The 23,419-nt window shown below is 47.4% G+C and overlaps 1 protein-coding gene across 3 annotated transcripts in view; it reads left to right on the plus strand.

The window, feature by feature from the left end:
• The first annotated feature begins 17,024 nt into the window (after positions 1-17,024).
• The window catches only part of FAM3D (FAM3 metabolism regulating signaling molecule D), a 34,265-nt gene continuing 27,870 nt past the window's right edge, over positions 17,025-23,419 (plus strand). Inside the window, exons 1-2 of one of the 3 annotated variants that reach the window (XM_053219165.1) lie at positions 17,025-17,333; positions 19,574-19,672. The gene's annotated coding sequence lies outside the window, so the exon portion shown is untranslated. The remainder of the gene's footprint in view (positions 17,334-19,573; positions 19,673-23,419) is intronic. The other 2 variants (XM_027039102.2, XM_053219162.1) reach the window with 2 other exon arrangements.

A 23,419-nucleotide genomic window follows, 5' to 3' on the forward strand; every position in this document is an offset into this window, starting at 1 on the left:
ATCCCCGAGGAGAGAATCTGGCATCATCTCCCAGTTCTGTAAGCACCTTCTCACTGCTCATGGGCAAAGACTGGTTTTCTATGCTCACAAACGCATGAGAAGAGGCCACAGATTTTTTAAAAGCCTCTCCAACAACCCTAGGGGCTGTATCCATCCAGCTTTCAGAGGCAGCTCCTGCCATATGTTGGGGAGGGGACGGAATGGTACATTTAAGCGTTTCGGTAACTGGAAGTGTGCTCTTCCTTTATCGTGCTATTGGGCAGCCATCCAGTACAGTAGCACCAGCTGCTGTCTCAGAGAGTCTGCTGGGCTACCCGGAATGGGAGCGGCGAGACATAAAGTGCATACTAGGTGTGGGTGGGGGTTATTCAAAAGGGAACAGTGGGAACACTGGTCAAATGATGGCTTTGGGAAGGGCAAACGCCGTAAATTAAAAAAAAAAAAAAAAAAAAAAAGAACGTTTCTCTTTGGGGCAAAGGTTAGAGGACTCTAATACAGTTTTTGATGCAAGAGGGAGACCTGAGGTCTTACACTAAGTGTAGTAAGATGCCGAGCCCAGATGACCTCGGCTGCTCACTAGCAAATAAGATAATTTGAGTACCTGCTGTGTGGTGTTCCCGGTGCTCTGTGCTGTGGACCATAGGCCACGAAGAGATGAATCAGGCACATATGAGAGGCTGTTTAGTGGAGTCTCCCATAAGATAGAACCCAGTTAAGCATGCTCCTCCATTCACTGGCTGTGTGTCTTTTTGTACATTACCAAACCTCTCTGTGCCTCAATTTTCTTATCTTAAAAATAATGCCTGTCTCATAGTTTGCGGGGATTCAGGACATTGTATAGAACATAGCACATTGTCAGTGCTTAAAAATTAGGTGTGACTAATTTTAGTAGATTAATTTTGTGTAAAGTCCAAGGTGGACTCTGGTTAGTGCTACTCAGTGAGGAATACAAAAGGAAGAGAGTCGCCTGTGAGAGAAGCAGGGAGTCCTCTTGGATGAGGAGACACCTTAACTGCAAAATTTACAACACCTGCTCCACTAGAGGGTCCTGAGAAGAAGATACCCTCTCAAATTTTCACACTCATTTTAATCCAAAGGATTGGAAGGTTGAGAGAAATGTCCGCTGGTAAAAATTTACCAGTGGTGGAGGTCATTTTAGGAGGCAAAAATAATAGTTAATAATGGTTTATTATTAACTCTCATGTGTCATGGAATCTAAGCCACACCAGTATTTCATGTACCACCAAGAGCAAGCAAAAGCCAAGAACTGAACAATGACGCAGTGTCTTCCTAACAATCACTGTTAAGATGCATCCGATTTCAGATAGGTTTTAAAAGGCAATAAAAAGATGTGCATCTGAGAATCCGTGAAGTATGGCATTTGCCATACTGTGTACTTATGATGATGCCTTTTAAAAGCAATATTTTATTGAATCCTCACCAAAATAGGTATAATGAAATCCGTTTGACAGATGAGGACACTGAGGCACAGAGCAGTGGAGTAATTTGTCTAGGGTCCCATGACCAGTAAATACTAGGGCTGATAATCAGATTCGGAGCTGCCCGTCAGAAAGCCCAAGGGCTTATGCACCATACTGTACACGAAAGACCTAAAACCCAGAGCAGCTGGGTGAGAGGCACAGAAAGAAGTGCATGGACCAGGTCAGAACCTAGAGAGCCCTGGCTGCTGGGGTAAGGACTGGTCAATCACTCCAGGATCAGGCACTGACCCTTGCTGTATGGCAGGCACCGCGTTGAGCACCGGGAGGAAGGTGGCCTCGCGTAAGAAACAGACCAGGTACCTGCAATGCAGAGCTCACAGCCGACCGAGCAAGGGATCGGCATCCGACTGGACCATTCAGGGGAACAGGTGCCAGGGTAATGGTGTGTATAGGGCACACATAGGAGGAAACTTTGACCCAGTGCTGGGTGGCCAGGGAGGGCCTCCCAGAGAAAGTGACACGATGACCTGAAGAACGGGTCAGAAAAGGAGAAGGGTTTGGCACCAAGCATCCATGTGCTCCTCTACATTACTCAGCCTCCCTTGCAATTAGCTTGGAGCTGTGACCAATTCTGGTCAATAAAGGGTGAGCGAAGGTGACCTGTGACACTTCTAGGCTGAGTCAGTTAAAAGACGGGTGCCTCGGGGGACACCTGGGTGTTTCAGTCTGTTGAGTGTCCAACTCTTGATTTCAGTTCAGGTCATGATTTCACACTTCGTAGGTTCGAGCCCCAGGTCGGTCTCTGTGCTAACAGAATAGAGCCTGCTTGGGATTCTCTCTCTCTCCCTCTCTCTCTGCCCCTCCTCCACTCTCTCAAAATAAATAAGTAAAAAACAAAACAAAGATAAGCACCTCCTCCAACTTCTTTTCTTTGGGGATGACCTGGGAGCCACCCTCCAGAGGGAAAAGGACCACCCAACCCACACTGCACCTCACAGGAGTGAGACATCAACTTCAGTGTGTTAAGTGACTGACATTTAGGGGTTAATTTATTATCACCTCATATCCTAACTGATCCAATAGGAGACAGTGTTCCATGCAGGGCCAACAGAATGTGCAAAGGCAAGAACGAGGGAACTTGGAGGAACTGAATGCTTCCTCCGGCTGCAGCAAGAGCATGGGAGCCAGTGGCATGAGCTGAAGGTGGAGAGGTGGGACTGCCTCCCAGGGCCCTGCAGGCCATGTGGGAAGTCTGGGATGCTGGGGTCCTGAGAATGGATTAGAAGTGGGGATAGACCCGGTGACAGATTGGAGACTTCAAGTTCTGAGAATGGCAATGAGCCTGACAACGAAGACACAGACATGAGATGGAACTAGAATGTATTATGCTAAGTGAAGTAAGTCAGTCAGAGAAAGACAAATAGCATATGATTTCACTCATAGGGGAAGGGAAGAAAACATAAGACAAAAACCAGAGGGAGGCAAACCATAAGAGACTCTTAAACACAGAGAACAAATTGAGGGTTGCTGGAGGGGACATGGGCTGGGGGAATGGGCTAGATGGGTGACGGGCATCGAGGGATGAGCACTGGGTGTTATATGTGAAGGATGAATTACTAAATTTTACTCCTGAAACCGATATTAAACTCTAGGTTAACTAGTTTGAATTTAAATAAATAAAAGAAAAGAAATAGACACAAGAAATACCACAACGTGGAATCCATGTCAGGGACAAGAGAGAGAGAGCTGGGTCAAAGTTGCCTCCAAGATCTTGAGCTTTAGACACCAGGATGATGGTGGGGTGCTCAACAGAAGGGGGAAATCTGAAGAGAAACTGATTTGTGGAGGATGCTGATGGGTCTGACCTGGAACATGTTGAGGCTGAGGTTAAAGGATCACCGTGCGTCCAAGGGAATTCAAGGAGCAGAGCTCGGCAGATTCAGGAGCTGACCTCGGCTTACTCCTAGGCTGCAATTCCTTCCTGCTTCTCTCCATTCACAACAGGTTCAACTAGACAGACTCTCTATATTAGGGCTTCTTATGACAGCCTGGGTTTTCCTAAACGCTCTGTAAAGACCAACTAATTGCGTTAATTTATCTATCAGCTTTTACTGAACGAGCGTCTAAGACGTAATTAGACAATTGTCGTTAAACCTATGGAACAGCGCCCTGAGAGCAGTCAGCAATGAGATGGTGTGTTTTTCCTTTGTGACTGCCACGTCAGGTGGCTGTGAGAAAATATACAGAAACAGGTACAGAGGTGACAGAGAAGGGAAGGAGCTCTTGCAGGCCTCAAAGCCACCACCTCATGAAATGCTCCCTAGAGAAGGATGTGCTGTGACCTAGTAGTGGCTTGTGAGTTCTGGAGCAGGCTCCTACCAGCTCTAAAATCAAATATGCAGGATTCTTGCAGGCTGGTTGCTAGCTCCAAGCTGGCCATGGTGAGAGTATGTACAGCATAGAAATCAGCAAATGCTACAAATCAGGGCTTCTCATGGAAGGAGCAGGGAACCTGTTAACCAGCACACCACCGGTTTATAGCAAAGGAAGGTTGCGGGAATGTGGGGTTTGGAAAGCCATCTCAGTATCTGGCTCCACTCAGTTCTCATGGGAGTATCCAAGAGCCATTCATGATAGATGCCTTCCTCTTGTTCTCCAGTTCCAATCCGCCAAATGCTCTCAATCCTGTCTCCCAAATACACCTTCATTATCTGACACCTCCTCCCTCACCTAGCACTCGTTTCCTTCTTAATCGCTGTGCTCAGAACTTTGCCAGTCTGGAACTCTGCATACTCCGGTCCCTCCTAGAATGTTCTTCCCCCCATTAAGAGTGACTGGGGATGACTTTAGTCAGTTAAACATCTGACTCTTGATTTCAGCTCAGGTCATGATCTCATAGTTGTGAGCTTGAGCCCCACGTCAGGCTCCACAATGAACGTGGAGCCTGTTTAAGATTCTCTCTCTCCCTCTGCCCCTCCCTGCTCATGTTCTCTCTCCCACTCTCTCTCTCCTAAGAAAAAAAATTCAAAAAAAAAAAAACAACATTTAGAATGACTAGGGTCTTCTCATCTTCAGCTCTCATCTTTAAAGTCACTTCTCTTAAAGACCTCCCCAGAACATTTCATCTAAAACAGCACTCCCTATATTATTTTTTTTTTCACGTTGTCTCCTTCAAAGCACTTTTCACACTTTATCTTGTTATATAATTCTTCTGTTGACTTTCTACCAGACTGGAAACTCCTTGAGGAGTTGACATTCTACCGGACTGGAAACTCCTTGTTTTCTGCCCTGTTACTGTTGCCTCCCATGGAGCCTGGCATAGAATTGGGGACCAATAAGTATTTACTGCAGAAATATTGGATAAAGTGGCAACCCTCCCCCCCAAATTTTGTAGTAATTGTGAGTGATACCAACTCCGCCTTTTTAAGGTCTTGTCCTCCTTAATGTTGGAGGATGTTGCTATTAAAAATTCAAACCGGGGCACCTGGGTGGCTCAGTTGGTTAGGCAACCGACTTCGGCTCAGGTCATGATCTCGCAGTTTGTGAGTTTGAGCCCAATGCAGGCTCTATGCTGACAGCTCAGAGCCTGGAGCCTACTTCAGATTCTGTGTCTCCCCTCTCTCTACCCTTCCCCTGCTCATGCTCTGTGTCTGTCTCTCAATAATAAATAAACGTTTAAAAAAATTTTTTTAAAAATACAAACCAATGGAACTCAAAAGAGGGATGATTTCACTGATGCCATAAACCCTCTCCAGTGGCCCAGTGGGAGTAAGGTAATGATGTTTCCTCCCCTCCTGATATTGGAGTACATATCAGTGCAGTTATGGAGCCCACCCCTCTCATTGCATTATTTCACAATTTTCTCTCTTCATCATGACAGCCCAATCAGAGGGAAGAGTTTCGTTGCCACTGTGACCTTCATTCTTAAGCCTAAGGTGTTTGTTTTTGACGATCTCTTCTTTCCCTGAGGCCTCCTGACATCATAGAACACTCAAGACCTGTCTCCGAGGAATGGAAGTATTTGGGTTTACTAGACTTAGCACCAAGGAAACCACTTGGTTCCTCCCATGTGTCCAACATCAGACATTTATCATTAGATAAATACCACAATTACATAGATCGACCACCTCAACAAGGGAAAGGTAAAATGTTCTAAGGCAGGAAAATGCAGGGATTACTGGCTGACTCTTCTCAAGAGCTAAAGTCCTCCCTCATGGTAGGGTTGGGGACAGGGATACGAAGCAGTGTAGCAGACAGAGCCTTTGGTGACCTGCAGTGACCTCCACCTCCTGGTATTCATGTCTTGTATAACCCCTACCCTCAGTGTGGATGGAAACTATGACTTGCTTCTAGCCAAAAGAATATGGCAAAAATGAAGGGATTTTGCTGATTGAAGGTCCTAAATCAGTTTGACTTAATCAGAAAATAGCTTATCTCAGTGGGTGTAATTTAATTGAGTGAATGTCCTTAAAACAGACTTTACTCTCCTTGAGGCAAGAGATTCTCCTTGCTGGCCTGATGAAGTACTGTGGTGAAGAAGCCTGCATAACAAGGAACTGTGGGAATTCCTTAGGACCTGAGGAGAGCCTCCAGTCCACAGCCAGCAAACATCTGGGGCCTTTAGTCACAAAACCTCAAGGAAATATGTGACAACGTCAGGCATACCACAACACGAATGAGCTTGGAAGTAGATTCTTTCCCAACTGAGCCTTCAGATGAGAATGCAACCCATATAACACCTTGAATACAGTCTTATAAAACACTGAGCAGAAGACCCAGTTAAAACATGCCCAGACTCCTAACACACAGAAACTTTGAGATAATAACTATTTGGTTTTTGAAGCCACTGAGTATGTGGTAATTTGTTAGCAGCAGAGACAACTAACACAGGCAGTGACATGAGCTAATCCCAGGAAATAGTAACTAGAGATTCATTAATACCCACCCTCTGTATGTCCTGCTTGAGGGCCCTGTGGTGGGTCATTTCTGCTCCCAGACAAAGCATTTCAGGTGCTCCTCAGGGTGTAAAATCGGTCACAACATCCCTGATGTATGATTCTCTTTGTTGGGGAATAAGGATTCAAAGTGACGATAATATTGTTTTTCTTTCCAGGAGCTTACAGGCTAGGTGGACAGATAATGCGAGCCACTCCTTCATCAGCTCATGTTTACAGAGATCTGCCAGTGTGGCAGGCAGTGGCTAAGTGCTGTTGCCAGAGACGGATAAGGACCTGCTCAGCTTGAAGTGTCACTCAGATTATGGAGAGCTGGAGCCAGTTTGTCCTGGCTCACAAGAGCCAACTGTTCAATTTCCAGTAATCTTGTGACCCAACTGTTGAACACAGCCATTATGAAAAGTTAAATTATTTCAACTTACGAATTAAATAAATTATATTTTAAAACAGTAATACTCAAAACTCAGCAGTTCCTTTCTACACTTTACTTCTATCTATGCTCTTGAAGCAGTAGGCAGATACTGTAGATATATGGTAGAAATGTTACACAGTGGTGTGCTACTGTGTGTGTCTTCCCAGCTCCACAGTTAATGATTTCACAATGACAGCTTCAAACTGACCATAGTGTGTGTATTTACACCACAGAAATTGGCAACCACTACAAATCTGAGCTTGATTTACACTTAAGAAAGTGGTGGAGAAATGTTAACAACACAGCAAACAGAGGCGCCTGGGTGGCTTAGTCAGTTGAGCATCTGACTCTAGATTTGAACTGTCATGATCCCAGGGTCATGGGATCAAGCCCCACATTGGGCTCTGCACTGAGCACGAAGCCTGCTTAGGATTCTCTCTCTCCCTCTGCCCCTCTCCCCTGCTCATGCACACACACGCTCTCTCTGCACCCCCCAACAAAAAAAACCAAAATAACAACAACAAAAAACCATGCAGCAAACATTAAGTGTGCCATGTGCTGTAGCCATTGCATTTAAATTGAACAAAAAATCAAAGAAATGTTCTTCCAGCATTCAAAAACTGTTATCTAATTCAGCAAAAAACTCACTCATGTCATTGACAATCAAGTGAAGTTTCGACAGACATCTTTAGTGTCTTACCTTCATCTTATTAACATAAATGAAAATATCAATCAAAGTTCATGACAGAACTACACTTGCTCATTCAATGACATGAAAGCCTCTTTGCTGAATCAGAAAGTGATCAAGTACATACTCATAGTCAAATTGTGTCACATCACACCTGAACTGCAACCATAAATTGGCTAAAACAAGAGTAAGCAAAAATGGATGAAGGCATTCTGTGAGAGTCAATGGCCATATGAAATTTATAAGAAAGAACATTGTATATGTTGTTCTTATGTAATAATGTGTGTTTGAGTCAGTTAAGCATCTGACTCCTGATCTTGGCTCAGGTCATGATCTCATGGTTCATGAGTTCATGCCCCACATCTGGTTCTGTGCTGACAGTATGGAAACTGTTTGGGATTCTCTCTTTCCCCCCTCTCTCTGCCCATCCCCCCCACATGCATGCTCTCTCTCTCTCTCTTTCTCTCTCAAAAGAAATAAACTTAAAAAAAATAAATGTGTATTTGCTATACATCCTTTATATCATGCAATATAATAAACCTAGGTATGTGTAGATATGTCTACATTTTTTTCTGAAGAGCTGGTTGTGAACTTCGGTCAGCACATCAGCTGGTGGAGACAGACACAGATGACTATCAGTGAGTTCAAAGCAATCGTCAAAGTGTCAATGAAAATGTGAGGCAGGAGCAGGGAGTGATTTCTCTCTCTAACCAAAAGGGTGTGAGAGGTGATTTCTGACACTGGTCACTGTTCTCAACTAGGTTGGGAAGGGTGTAGTTCAAAGACTAAGGTAAGACACCAGCTCCCCATATCACCCTGTCCCCAGCCTAGGCATTGTCTGGCCCAACATTGCATCTCCTTGCAGCTCAATAAGGAAAAAGGCATTTAGAAGCTGTCAGTTCCCTTTGCTGCTCCCTGTCGGAGTCCCGATTCCAGAACTCTTCGTGGCCTGGGAGATAGGGCCACATCCCTGAGGCAGCAAGTCCTCAGCATCCATCAGGACCTCCTACAAAGAAGGTCAGTGTAGTTCAGGGTTCACAAAGAAAGACATCAGTTGACAGGGAGGAAGCATTCTGCTCTGAGCCAGGCTCCATGTGAATTTTTACCTGCATCATCTCATTTAATCCTCATGACAACCAGTGAGAACATCTGCCTTATCAACCTCATTTTATAGAGGAGGACACTAGGACTCAGAGAGAGGGAGTAACCTGTCCAACCATGCTCACCCTGCCAGGATTTGAACCCAGATAAATGGACCATGTGCACAGTACAGTGATGGGCGAGGCTGGATTTTTCCCCAGCATTATCTTAGTGAAGACAAAATGTGAACATGACAGGAAAACATGGAGAACATAAGGCCTCATCCATATCCATGATGATGATGATGATGACGATGAGGCATCTATAAGAACTGGGGAGAAAATTCTTCCATTTCATTTGGCTCTCAGATTTCTTTGCTATTAGATTGCCTCCTTCAGCTAACAAGAAACAAAGTTTTCATTGTTTTCACAAATTTTTATGGAGTTCCTACTATATTCTAGGGGTGGGAATTACAGCAAAGAAGAAGAAAGACAGCAGGAAACAAGTGGCAGAGCCCCTCTTTCGGCATCCAGACCGTGTCAGGAAGTAGATATATTTTTGCTTTTCACTGCGGTCAAGGCCTGGTGTCTAGTCCAGAGAAGGTACTCATTGAATATTTGTGGGTGAACAGCTAAATGGATGAATGCCATAAGGGGTGATCATACCACCTTCCCTTCCCCATTCCAAAGGTGCTGGAGACAATCGGAATGAAGAAACTCCCAAATGTGCTCAGTGTCTGCTTTCCCCAGACCCACCAGCCCACATCCTGATGGATGCACCCACTCAGAGCCCAGTACCTGGGAGGGAAGCTCCAGGTCACCCTCCTCATGCCATGGCTCCCTGGACTTGTGTTTCCCCTGAGAGAAATAAGCCCACTGACACAGTCAAAGGAGGGATCAACGTTCTTGCAAGAGCAGGTGTCTGATGGATGGGCACACTCAGGGCAGTTATAGCAGACAATTTATCTCCTAGCACATAAGTCCCTCCCCTGGTTCCTCATTAGCTGAGTACTACACAGGTTAAAGCCTGACCCAGACAGTGTCTATTCCCATGTAAGGCAAAAAGTAGTCTGATTGGAACAAACGTACATTCCCTGAGGTGACACAGAGACTTTCAGTCCCTCTTCCCTTTTTTCTTTGGCACATGCTCATCGCAAAGCCTGAGAAAACAAGCCTGCTAAATGGGGAGGGGAAGAAGAACCAGGGAGTGAAGTGTCTAAGGGTTTGGGACTCCATTGTGGGGAGGGTTCATACATATTTCCAATAGGTTGTAAACCTATCATTAACTAGACAGCAAAGCTTTTATTTGGTATTTCTGAAAATGAATCATCTCCCTTACTTCTCACACCCACATCCTCCATGGTCCCTGAAGGAGCAGAGGCCAGAGCAGAAGGGCAGGTTTGAGCCAATATGGCTGCCTGGAAGCTGGGAGGGGTGAGCCCTCGCCTCTGGAATGAAAGGACAATAGCTGTGAACCCCAATAAAAAAAGTGATGAGGTGGCCATATAGGCCATCAGACTCCCTGCTCCACCCAAGCCCACCCCACAGCCTAAAAAATCAGGGGAGCCTCCAGTTTGCATTGCAAGGATTTATCTGCTTTTTAAACTTTCTCCCCCACCCAAGGAGGACCCCACTTAAGGAGGATTCCATGGTCTTGAGGAGTGGTACACTCAACTGAAAGAAAAGGCCAGTGGAAGGGCAACACAGGGTACTGATAATAAAGTTTATTGTGCTGATTATAGAGTAATATCTATTAGGTATAGAAAATGTAGGAGGTGAGGGAAGAGTTGGGCCAAGAAGAAGATTAAAATTGCTGTAATCCCACTTCTGAGAGACAGCACTGTTGGTACTTGGCTGAGTTTCTTGCAGCCTTTCAACTATATGTGTCTATTTCTTTATGGTGTTTAATTGAAATCCTTCGCAGAATACTGTTTAGAAATCTATGACTATGTGGAAAGAAAAGGAGACGCCAGATCCTGTTTCTGCAACATCACTAAGCCCCTCCTCACCCCTATTTTTTGGCAACCAGGAATGACGAAGGGAGCTCCAGAATTATGGTTGGTACTAAAGTTGAATTATGGTTAATACTGAAATTCTTGCCACCCTGACAAGTGGTTTGGAGTGAGATTCAACTTGATTTAGAAAAATAAATATGACAATTCTTATACCTGTGGTGTAGAGTAAAATTCATACCAGCTGAGTGGATGAGTGAGTGGATTGATGGATGACCATCTGGATAGCAGGCAAAAAAGAGGAGTAACAGAGAGAAACAGAAAGAAAAAGACAGAGAACAAAGAAGACACACATATATGCTTGTGTGTGCAGAGAATGTTCCAGAAGGGTCCTTAGAAATTCTGTACAGTAGATCCATCTTGAAGAGTAGGTAAAAGTGGGCCTTTAAATGGTGATTTTATCACCTCTGCACTGCTTCGAGTATTTTACCATGAGCAAGGCTTTTCTAACTCCTAAAACATTTGAAGTGTTTTTCCCACCTCAAATATTATGAATACAAATATTATTAATTCAAATATTATGAATACATGGCAAAGAGGGATTGGGGCTACAGATGGTATTAAGGTTGCTAATCAGCTGACCCTACAATAGAGAAATTAGGGGAACCTGGGTGGCTCAGTTGGTTAAGCGTCCGACTTCAGCTCAGGTCATGATCTCGTGGTCCATGAGTTCAAGCCCCACATCAGGCTATGTGCTGACAGCTCAGAGCCTGGAGCCTGCTTCGGATTCTGTGTCTTTCTCTCTCTCTGTTCCTCCCCTGCTCGTACTCTGTCTCTCTCAGAAATAAAGATTTTTTAAAAATTTTTAAATAGGGAAAGTATATCCTGGATTATCTGGGGGGGGGGGGTTGGGCAGTGTAATCACCAGGGTCCTTAAAAGGGGGAGAAATAAGGGGTGCTGAGGTGGCTCAGTCACGTGAACAACTGACTTCAGATGGGGTCATGATCTCACAGTTCCATGCTTTGGAGGCCCACATTGGGCTGCCTGTCATCAGGGTGGAGCCTGCTTCCGATCCTCTGTCCGCTTCTCTCTCTGCTCCTCCCCTGCTCTCTCTCAAAAATAAATTTCTTTATTTATTTTTGAGAGAAAGAGATACGGAATGGGAGTGGGGGAGGGGGAGAGAGAGAGAGGGAGACACAGAATCCCAAGCAGGCTCCAGGCTCTGAGCTGTCAGCACAGAGCCCACACGGGCTCAAACTCACAGACGATGATGACCCAAGCCAAAGTCGGACGCTTAACTGACTGACCCACCCAGGCACCCCATCTCTCATTCAAAAATAAATAAACATTTTTTTTTAAGTGGGAGGGGGAGGAGAGAGTCAGAGAAAGACATGTGAAAAGGAGGAAGGGGCCAAGAGCCAAGAAAGTAGCCTCTAGAAACTGAAAAAGGGAAAAAGGCAAATTTCCCCCAGCAGCCTCCAGAAAGGGATGCCTCTCTGTGACCCCCTGATGTAGAGCCATGTCAGACTTCTAACCTGATCCCGCTGTCCTCCCCACCCCCCAATGCAGAGCCACAGACCCGAGAAATGCAGTTTGGCCAGGCTGCCCAGGCCTAGGGCTCCAAGCCGACGAGCTTCTGTGCCAGCTGCCCACACCAGTCCTGGCATGGATGGTTCTTTGTTGCTGTTGCTGTTGCTGCTGTTCAAAGGAACTGCCGCAGCACTAAAAGAAATGAATGAAGGAATGAATTATTAATGCTTGCAAACAGAATCTCTAACTCTATTAGTATTCTGTCCTTTGCTGAGCCTCTCATGCCAAGGCACTGATTTTATTACATAGCAGATCAAGGCACAAGGCACACGTGGCTACATTGGATTTGGTCAATTAACGAGGCTACAGAAAACTGTAAATTATTTGTAGTTTCCGGTGGCACCGCTTGGCATAGTAATGTTTGTGCCTTTCCCCCCTTGGCTTCGACACACACCTGGCTTGCCTTTGTTACCAAGGCCCTGTGGTTGCTGTGAAAACATGCTGGTGATTTGATGCTGAAGGGAATACACAGAAATCCCAACCTAGGTCCTGGTCCAGTTTCTTCTCAAAGATCAGAACTAGAAAAATTGGTGCGGTGAGCATTTATTTCATTAGTAAACCAACTCTTTTGTCTTTGGGCACCCGGAAAGCTAAGTACAGCCTACACAAACACACACATCTGCCTACCCCTGTGCGCGCACACACACATGCTTATGGGTACCCAAGACACATGCACTCACATGATGGGAACCCACACTTGGACACACACACCGGGACGCAGCTCTGCCGTTTTATCTCAGACATGCCAGGGGTGGGTTCTGCTCCTCTGGGCTTTTCCTCTCTGAACGAAGCATTCTAATTCAGAAACTACCCCAGCTCTGGGGAAATAATCTTCAGATTAGTTTCTCTGTCTGCCAGGAACACAGGGCCATGTTCCATTTTTAAAAAGCGCCTTATTTGGGGAAATGCTGGGGGGCCCTGCATTTCTGTTCCGGAGCCCCTGAAGCTCTTGGAGGTGCTGGTGGGTGGTGTGTGTGTCGCTACCCGATTTCCCACTCGCTGTGTTGTCAGGGGCAAATTACTTCACCTTTCTATGCCTCAGGCTCCTCAATCAGAAGCTGTAGCTAATGATAGGACTTCCCTCTGAGGGCTGTTCAGGATGAACTCGGATTATACATGGACCTTGCTTAATGGAGTGCCATGCAGATAGGAAATGCCGCATAAATGCTGATTCTGTGGCTATTAGCCCTAGACCCACACTCGTCTAATCCTCCTACCTTTTAGGAACACTCACGCACGCATGCACACACCTTGAACACACAGTGCTGGAAGAGACAATGCTCAAAACCTGGCCTTCTATCTGGACAGCTCCTTTCCCCCATGGTTTTCAAAGCCCCTTCATATCCGTGTTCCCCTTTTTGCCTCATAAAACCTCGTGGGATAGGAAGGCTGGAATTAATTGTTCCCGTTTAAAAAATAAAGGAAATATAGGTGTACAAAGGTCACAAGATATACCTGTAAAAATTCATCGCAGTGTATTTATAACACACACACACACAGAAAAGATCAAACACCCAGCAGCCGAGGAGGGTAAATGAAGGTAGCCCTCTGCAACAGGCGATAGTCGTTAAGAAATCTGTGTACGGGTTTTCGGCAACGTGGGAAATACCTCAGTTGTAATGATAAGTGAAAAAAGAAGGGCATAAAACCGGATGGACAGGAAGAGTTCTGTCCAACAATCAGGGGCAGGAAAAAGGGCAAAATATTGACATCGTTCCCAAGAGAGGTTACGCTTGCCTGATATCTTTTCCTTTACACTATTCGGTGTTTTCCAAAATTTCCATGATGGGACCATATTATCTTTATAATTAGATAAAAGAAATAAGCTGTTGTGTTACAACTGCTTCCCTGAGGACGTGCTGGTGGCAGAGCCAGTCCCCTGAACCAGTCAGCAATGGGAGCAATGCTGACCGTTCCCTCCTGGTCACCGGGTCAGCCTTTCACACCAACACTCCCCAAGGAAATGAATCAACTGTCATACAACAATAATTGTGCTTTTAAGACCTCTTCCCATACCCTGAATCCAGACTTTGACACTGATCCCCAATCCTCCAGTGTCGACATGTGAGAGAGAGAGAAGGCATCCTGGCTCTTTCAGGAAAGTCCACCTCACAGATGATATTACACAAAGAAGTGATTATAATCACAGAGTTTACTGAGCATCCACTATGGGCCACGTTTTTCAAACAAATTCTCATAACTATCCTGTGACACAAGAACTATCCCACTTCATAGAAGAGGAAACCAAGGCTTGAAAATGGGAGGGCACCTGCCAAGGGGACCCAGCAGGTCAGGAGCAGAGTCAGGTAACACCCAGGCCTGTATGAGTCGGAGCCCATGTTCTCCACCCACACCGCGGACCGTGCGGGGGAGTCCCTGGTGCACACAGGAACCAGCCCCAGTGCTGAGACCCGGCTGGTTCCTCTCTGAGTGAACACTGGAGAGAATGTCCCCTGGGAGGCCTGCTCAGGCTGCTGCTTCAGGGAGGGTTTGCCATTGGAGGGAAAATGAAAGGATGATTTCCTGAGGGTTATTAACCCCTCCAAGACATGAAGCCCTTGAGGAGACTGCTCTGGGCCTTCTCTTCATCACAAGGCTTTTGCAAGGATGTCTGAGACCCAAAGCAGGGGAGAGGAGGCCCAGGGTCACACAGATGCTCTGAGTAGAGTAGGGGTCACAGCTTCTGGCCCATGGACCGGGGCTGTCTGTATTGACACCAATGCAGAAATGAGCTGGCACTCATTCATTCATTCATTCAGCAAACCTTTACTCAGCATGTACTGGGCACCAGGCATTATTCTAGTAAGCAGAACCACCAAGGCCCCAGCCCTAGTGAGATTCACTTTCCAGTAAAGCAAGACAGGTGACAAGTGAACAAATATTCAAGAAATATCATTTCAGGGACACCTGAGTGGCTCAGTGGGTTGTGTGTCGTCTGACTTCGACTTCAGTCACAATCTCAGGCTCCATGAGTTCAAAGCCCCACATCATGCTCTCTCCTGTCATGGATTCTGCTTTGGATCCTCTGTCCCACTCTCTCTCTCTGCCTCTCCTCCGCTCACGCTCTCTCTAAAGAAAAAGAAAAAGAAAAAAGAAATATCATTTCAGGCTGATGTAAGTGCTACACAGAAACTCAAACAGGATTGCTCCTGATGTTAGCAGCCTTCGAAGATGCCTATGTCCTAAAACCCAGAGCCTTGCAAACATGTGCCCTTAGTTATATGGCAAAAGGCAATTAAAGTTGCAGATAGAATTAAGGTTACTAATCAGGAGACCCTGAGACAGGGAGAGGGTCCTGGAGTATCTGGCTGGGCCCAATGTCTTCATGGATCCTTAAGAGTGGAAGAGAAAAGCAGAAGAGAGAGAAGGAAGAAGCGTCATTGATGAGACACTGCTGGCTTTGAAGTTGGAGGAAGGGGTCATGAGCCAAGGAAAGCAGGCCACCTCCAGGACCCGGAAAAGGCAGGGAAACAAAATCTCTATGGAGCCTCCAAAAAGGAACACAGTCCTACCTACACCTGGATTTTAACCCAGTGAGACCCTCAGCCTTGTGACCTAGCAGACTGAAAGATAATAAAGACACTGTGTTTGTGGTTGTTGGTTCCATAGCAGCCCTAGGATATAGGACAGCAACTCCCAGTTCTCTCCTCAGAGAGGCCTCTCCTGACCACCTGCTGGGAGGCATTCTCCTGCTCTTTACTATTCGCTGTTACAGTTTCCCTCACTGAACTTACCACAATTTTAATTCAATGACTCACTTGTTTACTTTGGGAGGCAAGGCAGAGGGTCTCCACAGGGAAGGTCAGGCCTGAAGGATAAAAACACACCAGCCATGCACAGAACTGTCCAGAACTACTCTCCTGAGAGGCGTAGACAGAAGGCAGGAGCAGACAGAAGGCCAGGCCTAAAACCAGTCGGGATGCAGGAAAGCACACCCCAACTTGCTCCCCCCGGGACCCGCTGGGCACCAGAACCGCCTCACGCAGCAGCCACCGCCACCCTTCCTTCATGGCAGCTCCTGGACATGTGTCTTTATCCTCTGACTGGCGGTCTGACCTCATGTCCTTGGGTATTCATTTCAAGAGGGCAGCACATCCTCTCGGAAACAGGGTGGAAACCACCAACTAGAGCAACACCATCTGTCAGCAAACAGGAAGACCCCCAGGGGACTACGTGGAACGCGGTGCCTGCTGGGAAAGAACTCACCCTAAGAGGAAACGTTCTTGGGAATGAGGATGATGACCAGTAGCGAAGCTTGGGGGTGCAGGATGGGGAGTGGGGGACACTGAGTCCCAGGGAAAGAGAGAGACGATTAACGCTGCGCTCACTGTTGTGCTGAAATTCTACTACCTGTTGGCCCTTCTCTGTTCCCCTCCCTCCTTCTTACTCTGGCTTCAACTTGTAACTTGTGCCCCAAACCAAATCCAGAATCTTTTCTGCAGACCATTCCCTGCGCCTGGTGGAGGAGGCCCCTCGTCCATCATCCAGGCTCAGCGGCCTTTACCTCCCCACCCACGGTGTGTGCCTCCTCCCCACGCCTGCTTCCTCCAGCAGCGCTCAGCCTGGCCTAGAACCTCAAAGCGGGTGACAGCACTCCACTGCTTCACTGAACTGTCCCCTCGTCACCCGCAGGGCCTGGAAAGGGTGCCAGCGTGGGGTGGGTTTGTTTTGGGCCGTGGTGCCATGCTGTGTTTTGTGTTGCTTTCTCAAACAGTGACTGTGGTATTTCATTCCTGGTTGAGTTGCTCAAATCCCCACCCGAAGTTCCTATGCCAAGGCCAGGAGAGATCTGTGGGGAAGAGACACCTACTTACACGCAGGCCTAAGCCAGGGCTCCAAGTGGCTCTTCAACCAGGCAAGACTTTGGACTCATTTCCTCCCGGTGAGCCCTTAGATTAATTTCCTCCTTCCGGGGAAGATTGTTTAACAGGGCAGGGAGGGTTTCTTCACAGGCTTCTTCGCAGGAGGGCAGGGCCAGGGCAGGGCCAGGGGGAGCCCACCCAAGTGCCCATGAGCCACTTTGTCCCTACCTTTGGGCCTGTTGCATCTAGAGAGACCACCTGGGAGGCCCCAGCCCCTCCAAGAACCAGCAGGCTGGCCTCCCTCAGCTGCCGGCCCAGGGGGTTGGCTGGCTGGGGTCCAGGACCCAAAGCACCAGCTGGAACATTTCATCTTCTCTACTGACGCAGGGACGTGGGAGCCTTGAACCCTCAGGTATGTTCACCAGCCTGGAAAGGGCTATACTTTGGGTTCCACATTATTGACAGAAATGAAAATAGAAGTAGGGCAGACGGAAGATAAGGAACGTGCAGGCAGGACATGCAAGCCAGGGATCTGATCATCTGCATCGCAGGCTTTTTTCCTCAACCACGGGAGCCCTTTGGCGTTCATTCATTCGTTCATCTCTTCATTCAAAAAACATTTGAGCATCAACCATGACTCACACCAGTATTCGAGGAATGAACAGAGAAGGCCCCAAATCTCATTTTTCTCTGAAAATAATGATCTGAAAACTTACAACAAAGTATGTGATCTTTTTTTTTTTTTTGAGAGACCAGAGAGTGCACGAGTGGGGAGATGGGCAGAGGGAGACAGAGAGAGAGAGAGAGAGAGAGAGAGAGAGAGAATCTCAAGCAGGTTCTATGTTCAGCACAGAGCCCGACACAAGGCTCATTTTCGACCCTGAGATCCTGACCTGAGCCGAAATTAAGAGTCGAACACTTAAAACCGACTGAGCCACCTGGATGCCCCAAAGGTGTTGTAGTCTTGATAAATTTTCTAGCTGTGTAATTTTGGGCTAGTCTCTTCCTTTCACTAAACCTCAGTTTTATCTGTAAAATGGGAGTGAAAGTGTGGCTATCCCCTATTAATCCCTGTAGTTCTCTGTCTAGGCACCTAGGATAATAATCACAAAAACACATAAAAGAGCATCTATTATGTGCCAGGCTCTGTGTCCTATCTAGGGCTTATCTAATCTTCATATCACCTCTGTGAGGGAGGCACCATTATCACTCCCATTTTGCAGATGAGGAACGAAGGCACAGAAAGACTCAAAAACTCGCCTGAGCAATGTCACTGCAAAATGTATGCCCCCGGCACTAGGTACTACTGCCTCTCTGCTTCGGTGGATTCAAAGTCCGTGGCTGGAACAGAGCCGGTACGGGAGGCTAACTCAGTGAGCATTAACTGAGCACTTCCTACATGGCGGTTAAACAAGGACACGATGATTAACAAGACAGGATTTTTAAAAAACAGGTATGGCTCTAGTCATCCGGTAAAAAACAATTTGTACAGTCATTTCAAAATGCTCTGGACATGTACCATAAAGGAGGTAGGAGTCAGGACAGACTTCTCTGAGCATAAATTTGCTGAGGAATGCCAGCCAGAGCAGGAGGGCAGGGGAGGTGAGCATTTGGCAGGATCTAAGAGAAGGAGGAGAGGGAGGAGGGGCGAGGGGGGGCAGTCCTGCAGGGAGGGGGCAGGCGCTGGCAAAGGGAGGTGAGGATGGCGCGGTGCTCATGCCCAGGCTGAGCATAGTTGTGAGGAGGAGTTTGGCTTTACCCAGTGTTTGCCCTAGTCTGTCCTTCTGTCTGTCTGCCCTGGTGCGTCCGGCAGCTCGCCATTCAGGCTGGCCACTGCCCATCGGATGCCGTGCCAGGCCCACCAGTATGAGACGGGCTGGTCTCCTGCGACGAGGCACAGATTCTGTCACACGGTCACCATTCACGCCCCTCTCTCTGAGCTCACCTCCTTGTCTACACACAGCCCCCCCAACCGCTCCAATAGGAATTTGGAAGCTTGCAAGGCCGAGGGTTATCCCCTCAGGCGGGGAATGCTGGAAGCCATGCTTTGCCAACATGTGTTTGGGTTGGGCAGCTCCTTCTCAGGTGAGACCAGCCTAATACTGGCTGGGCAGCAACCAGCCCGCAGGGGGGTGGCAGCCTCCAGCTAGCCTGGTGTCCCACAGCGTGGGCCTCGTGGAAAGGGCAGACACTTGCTATGCTTGGTGCCAATCCCTTGCTTTGGGAAGCCCTGGGAAACAGAGGTGGGAATGTCAAGGTCTGCTCCCCAAGGGCATAGCACGGGGAGACAAAGATGTACATGTGGAAAGAGCACCACTTTTGGAGTTTGAATCCCAGCTCTGCCTTTCTTCTGACTATGTTACATTGGGCAAGTTGCCTCACCTGTCTGTGGTTGTAACTTTGGCTGAAAATGAGAAAATCCTTGTGTATCAGGTGGTACCCTTCTGGGTAGAAGTGACAAAAAAAACAAAAACAAACAAAAACAAAAACCCTCAAACCAGCCCAACAAATGAAGGATGTATATTGGCTCACATATGGAAAAGTCCAGAGATATACCGCCTTCAGGCAAGGCTGGATCTAGAAGCTCAGTTACATCCCCAGCACTCTGACTCTATCTCTGGGATCCTTTCCTCCATGTGGCTTTGTTCTCAGGCAAGGTGCTCCCACACAGTGGCAGATACCCATCAACATCTCCAGTTCTAAGTCATCTCAAGTCAGCGATCCCAGCAGAAAGGCAGATCCTCTTTCCTGGTAAGTGTGTCAAAAGCCCTATGAGGGCTCTGATCTCCTCAGCCTGGGTTGCCTGCCCATCTCTGTGACCATGAAATGGAGTTAGGCGTGGGCCACATGGCCACACTTAGAGCCAGGAATGGGGCCAGCCCTAGCCAACTGCACAGCAGAGAGCAGAGGAAGGGAGTTTGATTCCCAAAGGAAAATCAGGGTGAGCGCCAGACAAAGGGAAAATGGATGCTGGAAAGACGACCAAAGCAGCAGGCATCCACCACAGTCTAGCTCCAGCCACCCCTACTTCATTTCATCACACTTAGTAAAGTCATGGATGGCAATATTGCATCAGTCGCTCCACTTGGGTGACCTTGGGCAAATCCTTAATCTCTCTAAGCCCCTCACTGGTAAAAATGAAGTCAATAAAAGAATCTGCTTCACAGGGCACCTGGGTGGCTCAGTGGGTTAAGCGTCCAACTTCGGCTCAGGTCATGATCTCACAGTTCGTGAGTTCAAGCCCCATGTCAAGCTCTGTGCTGACAGCTCAGAGCCTGGAGCCTGCTTTGGATTCTGTGTCTCCCTCTCTCTCTGCCCCTCCCCCACTCACACTCTGTCTCTCTCACTCTCTCTAAAAAATAAATAAACATTAAAAAAAAAAAAAAAGAATTTGCCTCACAATATTGTTGGGAACATTAAGTGAAAGGACACCAGGCTCCAAACTGGCCAACTAACAGTATTAATACTTATTAGAATCATTATTATGATTATTATTAAGATTATTTCTCCTTTAGAGATGTCTGGATCCCACACATCTCTCGGGAAGATTTATCTCCCAAAGCCTTCCCAAAACCCCATTGACTTCATTGTGGAGGCCACCATCTTGATTAATCAAAGAGGCCAAGACCCAGCTGTCTCTCCTGGAAAGAATTAGAATTGCCCACTGGGTCTGAGGTGAATTTTGTCATGCTTGACCTGCTGAAGAGATTCAGACAGGCCACCAGCAAGCCTGCCATGGCTCAGGGGATGAACCCAGATGCTCCAGACAGTCCCATCCTAATACAATAGTTCTCTCCAATGACATACAGCCAGACTCTCAGCAAAGAGAAATTCTGGTGGCACAAACTGTCCTCTCCGGCTAACGTACCCAAAGATGCCCCACAGCCTGAGATTACCTCACCCCCTTGAGGAGGCGGGAAGGGCCCCACAACCTGAGATTACCCTACGCCCTTGAAGAAGGGGAAGGGCTGCATGTTTGACCAGGTGACCTCCTCCTTTCTCCTGCTGCTCTATCAGGGCCTGGAGGAACCCATTCCCTATCCAGAGCACACTATTCTCTCGTTCTGGAGGGATTTCTGCCTCCTCGGGAGGAAGGATGGAGGCAAAGGTGCATCCCCAAGGCAGAGTGCAAGGGGGCCTACTTGCTCAATAACCATCACTGTCCATAGCAGGTACTGTGCTTGGGGTGTATTCTTGAATTTAATTTTTACTAAATTAGGGATTGTGGTGGCCACATATAGATAAGGAAACTAAAGCTGAGAGGACTATATCCACAGCCCATGACAGAGCGCAGTTGGGGTTCCAAAGCCTGCATTCAACTACCATATTATATAGACTCAATATCCCTGGGGCCAGATGAAGCCTCTGCAAACCTGAAGGTGCAAATATGGCTAGAGCTGCTATTTCCTGGGTACCTCCTGAGTGCCGGGCACTGAACAAAGCACCTTAGGTGATAATCCAGTCGGGTGAATTTGGAGGAAAGTCCAAGGACAGGTGGCTGGGCCCTAAGCAAGCAGGGGGCTGGTAGATCCACTCCTGAGGAGGACACAGGCTGCTGGGTAGGAGGAACAGAATTGTAGGAACTGTCTCTTATCCCACAGAAACCTTCTTTCACCACCACCAATGGTTGAGCCAAACTCAGGCAGGTTGAAGCTCAGGAGCTCCAGGTTCGTGTCCCCCTTGGGCTAAGAGGGTGCAACACCCAGATCAGGGTCGAACAGTCTAAGGCCCATGGCCAAATCCAGCAGCCACCTGTTTTTATAAATAAAGTTTTATTAGAACACAGCCACGTTCATTCATTTACATACTGCTCCTACTGCTGCTTTCCCACTACAATGGCAGAGTTAAGTAGCTGTGACTGGGAACATATGGCCCAGAAAGCCCAAAATATTTCCTCTGGTCCTTTGCAGAAAACTGCAGAACCCTGGTCTAGAGGAGTCAAAGTGATGCAAAAGGGCTCCTGAGCTCATCACTGGGATCCTTTTCTCCCTCTGTCTCTTACCAGCTGTGACCTGAGGCTCTGTGCCTCGGTTTCCCCAAATTCCTCATTAAGCTGCTGACGATTAAATTAGTTAAAATACGCAAACCTCAGAGCAGCTGCCGGCACATGTGTTTTTGTCTTATTCTGGGAAACATCCCAGGAACTTGGGGAGTAAGAGGCCTCCTGTGTGTCCTCACACCTTCTTGCATCTCCTGCTGTGCAGCCTTGCATGGCCCAGTAATTCTAGCACCAGCCGGAGCTGGAGAAGACCATCAAAAATCAATAAATAAAATTAAAACAGGCCATAATGGAAACAATGGGTTTATTTCCTTCTGAAATAAATGTCACTGGAACAAATGGTTCAAGCCACCATCCTTATTGTTTACAGATTTATTTGTGGTTTCTGTCTGTCTGTATTGGTGACATGATCAATAATTGCCTATAAATACCGGAGGCTTACAAGAAGGACAATTTAGAGGATGAAAGGCAGCCTCTGGTTCCTTTGATTACCTTTCCCAGGCCTGGACCTCGTGGTCAGGATTCAGGACAGCCTTCAGGGATGACTGGAAACTCAGGCCAAGTGGCAACCAGGTCTGGGCAGGGCCACACATGTCCCCTGGTTCCAGGTGGGACTTTTAGAAGCACCTGACTCATTGGGGGGGGGGGGGGGGTGCACACACACGAATGACCACATGCTAGTGAATGTATGTCTGTCAATATGTCTGTCACTTTCAGTATCTTCATGTCTCTGCTTCTTTTCCACTCCATCATGTCCTTCGACTTCAGTCTTCTTGTCTACATGCTGAGTGTCTCCCTCAGGCACTGTGGCCCCTGTCCCCCTGCAGCGTCCACCACCCACACCCAAGCATGCGGAATTTGTCCCTTGTGAGGAATCCTGCCCCCATGGGCGAACAGAAAGAAGCCCATGGAAAAGTAATTAGCGCCCCCTGCCTTTGGAGACAAACTCCACGGAATTTCCAAGGATGACGAGGAAAATAGCCTGAGTTTGCATTTAGCCAGAAGAGGCTACTCAGATTCCAAAGTCTGAGCCCATCCTCTGGACAGAGTTCACTTTGGAGAGCACTGTTGAGTGTGGGGTAAAGGACGAAGACAGCTGGGTGGAGGGAGCAAGCTCTGGTGTGTTTGGGATGGTTTCTCCCCTAGTTTCTTTCCCAAACAGAAAGCCACTCACTTCCTTCTAATGACACTTACTGCACAACTGCTATGCCTTGGTGGTAGCACCGGGGACCTGATGAGGAAGGCCCTCAAGAGTCACAGCCTAGAGAGGAAGATGGCCTCCAAATCAGGCCGACCATGAAGCATGACAAGGTGCCTTATGGCGGATTCTCCACTGAAAGGCCAGGAGCCAGGGGTCAGGGAAGGCTTCTTGGAGGAGGTGCTACCTTCTCCACACTGAGCTGAGGATTTATCACTGGCCCCGTTTAATTCTTCCCATGGCCCCCTCATGACCCTGAGAACAAAGCCCAAGGTCATTACATTAGCCTCATCCTTAAGGC

The sequence above is a fragment of the Acinonyx jubatus genome, chromosome A2, assembly GCF_027475565.1.
Source record: "Acinonyx jubatus isolate Ajub_Pintada_27869175 chromosome A2, VMU_Ajub_asm_v1.0, whole genome shotgun sequence".
Taxonomy (NCBI): domain Eukaryota; kingdom Metazoa; phylum Chordata; class Mammalia; order Carnivora; family Felidae; genus Acinonyx; species Acinonyx jubatus.